The sequence below is a fragment of the Lactuca saligna genome, chromosome 4, assembly GCF_052625555.1.
Source record: "Lactuca saligna cultivar CGN05327 chromosome 4, ASM5262555v1, whole genome shotgun sequence".
NCBI classification, from domain to species: domain Eukaryota; kingdom Viridiplantae; phylum Streptophyta; class Magnoliopsida; order Asterales; family Asteraceae; genus Lactuca; species Lactuca saligna.
In genome coordinates this window covers 167,782,581-167,784,343 of record NC_136420.1, presented here as the reverse complement: position 1 = coordinate 167,784,343, position 1,763 = coordinate 167,782,581, and the positions used below count along the sequence as shown (strand labels likewise).

Sequence of the window (1,763 nt, the reverse complement as noted above, 5' to 3'; positions counted from 1 at the left end):
GAGAAGAGTTGTTCACTGTTGAAGTTCTTGAGAGATAGGTGTGTTTTCGTCTGGAATTGAAGAAGTAAGGAGGACTTCATGGTTCAGCCCCTATATAGCGTCAAAACTGATGGGACACCTTCGTTGGTTTCCTCACTGAGTGGATAAGACCAAGGTTTACGACCCGAGGAGTGGGTTCTCGGCTGTGAACCCCGTTTGCGGCTCATGCAAGGGTTTGCGGCTCGGATGAAGGTTCTCGGTTCCAAGTGGTTTCCTCCTTAAACACACAACGCATTTGAATACTAGGTTTATACACCTATAACTCATTAATCTAACTATATTAAGATAATTAAAGAAATAAGTTTGACCTTTATTTGATATGTTTGACTTTCTTTGACTAAGATTGACTTTTACAAGATTTGAAATTACGGGTTGTCACAGACGGTGCCATAAGTTTCAGATTTCTATGGAGATAATGACAGCAACAGAAAGGTTGACAATGGCGGTAGGAGGGTCTGGTTCACAGAGAGAGAGAGAGAGAGAGAGAGAGAGAGAGAGAGAGAGAGAGAGAGAGAGAGAGAGAGAGAGAAAGAAAGACGAAATTGAAAGGAAAGATTGAGAAGTTATAGGAATTAAATAAACAATCAAGTACTATTACACCATTTTCACTATTTCAAAGTTACACTTTACTACCAATAAATTTCATAATTTACATAAATTGTTCGTCTGATAATAACCTTAGATTTGAATATTTAGATGATCTAGATCTATTCATGCGTTCTCAATTTTTTAGGTGTACTCATTTGATCATATATATATATATATATATATATATATATATATATATATATATATATATATATATATATATATCAAGATTACAGAAATCGCTCGATGTAGGGTCAGCAGTGGACTCAGGTCAATGGATTAATTGGCTAGGCGGGGAATAATCGGAGACCATTAATTATTAAAAAATTAATAAATATAACATTAATCCTAAGAATATAACATTAATAAATATAACATTAATAAATATAACATAAAAAAATATAAAATTATAAATTAAAAATTAATTATTAAAAATTTAATAAATATAACATTATAACATAAAACTATGATTATAAAAAACCGCTTTGATCCTTAATACATCATATCTAAATAACCAACTAGTACATTTTGAATGTTGAGAGAATACGAATAGTTTTAGAAGCTTTAATTTTCTTCGTCTCCCTCTTGACTTCTTTGGTTGATTCATTTTAATATTTGTTTCTCCATTCCTTTTTGCTTTGACTTTGAAGACTCTAATCGACTAGAATGCATTTTCATTAAAAATATAAATATGATGCATTCAGCATACACGAGAACATGATATGTAATTCAAATTCTTGATTTCAATGGTCATTCAATCAAATTAATAGTTAACACGAGCATATTTGAGCAGTGAGTATAAATGTTTAAATTATCTTTAACAGTTAATGGGTTATGCATATGTGCTTAACAGTTAACGTGTTAAACAGTGAGGATAACTCAAATTACAAAAATAACTTAATAGTTAGTTAAACAATGAGAAGTGGTCGGAGGATAACTCAAATTGCAAAATTAGATAAGCAAAAGTGGAGAATTAAACAAGTCGCTTATTGTTACTTCCAATTAATCATCCCTATAATCACTAATCATGAATTAAACAAGGAAAAATGGAGAATCAAATTTCACTAAGACAAAATATCAAACAGCTGGTGTGCACCTGTTGTGACTAATTCAATAACAAACAAACACCGATTCAA

General features: G+C 31.2%; 1 long non-coding RNA gene across 1 annotated transcript in view; it reads right to left on the bottom strand.

Moving 5' to 3' along the window:
- Positions 1-1,014: 1,014 nt before the first annotated feature.
- The window catches only part of LOC145043050 (uncharacterized), a 1,298-nt gene continuing 549 nt past the window's right edge, over positions 1,015-1,763 (bottom strand). The window contains exon 2 of the long non-coding RNA XR_013680883.1: positions 1,015-1,288. This is a non-coding gene — a long non-coding RNA (uncharacterized LOC145043050). The remainder of the gene's footprint in view (positions 1,289-1,763) is intronic.